Consider the following 831-nt stretch of genomic DNA (forward strand, 5'->3'; position numbering starts at 1 on the left):
GGGCATCCCCGGGAGACGGCAGTCTGGAAACCACGTGGAACCGCCACCCCACTCAGAAGGCAGGGCCACCGTGCACCGTCAGCGGCGGTGTGCGCAGACCACACGGTGGGGGCGGGGGGGGATGGCACTGGAAATGTCCGGCCCGGCCTGCAGGAGCCAGCGCCCTCAGGCTCCACACGGGGCTCCGTGGCTGCCTCCGCCTCCTGCTCCAGGCCTCGGCCCAGCACGGACTCCCGAGGCTGTCCTGTGCTCACCGTGCCCACGCCTGGGGGGGCCCTGGCCGCGCGGGGACCGCCTGCAGCCTCTGCTCCCACCTCAGTCCAGGAGGCCGAGCTGAGGCGGTGACCATGAGCGAGCTGTCGGAGAGGCCGCGTCAGCGTGAGCCCCTATCGCAAGGAAGGAGCCCGGAGCATCAGACGCCTCGCCATGCCACCCGGGAGGGACGAGGATTCACCGGGCCTGGGTGAGGGAGCATGGCGGGACCGAGCCGCCAGCCCCGTGGCCACGAGGAAGGAGACCGGCCCCGAGTGGCAGGCCTGCACTCCACACTTCCACAGGCAGCCGGCCTCCGGCGAGCCCGGGGAGCCCGCAAAGCGTGGCGCTGTCTCCACACTAAGCCGTGGTGGGTTAGCGCCTCGCGGTGCTCACCCAGCGCCCAGGCTGAGGCCGCGCCTCCCACACAGGCATTTTACACCCAGTCCTACCAGGGAGGAAGAGAGGCCCTCACACGTGTGACAAGAGCTGCCACCAGCCTCCTCACAGGGGCCTCCACCTCACCCAACAACCTGCCCCTGTCCTGCCCCTGCCCTGCCCCAGCCCTGCCCCAGCCCC

This window comes from Dipodomys ordii, unplaced genomic scaffold, assembly GCF_000151885.1.
Source record: "Dipodomys ordii isolate 6190 unplaced genomic scaffold, Dord_2.0 Scaffold159, whole genome shotgun sequence".
Lineage (NCBI taxonomy): Eukaryota > Metazoa > Chordata > Mammalia > Rodentia > Heteromyidae > Dipodomys > Dipodomys ordii.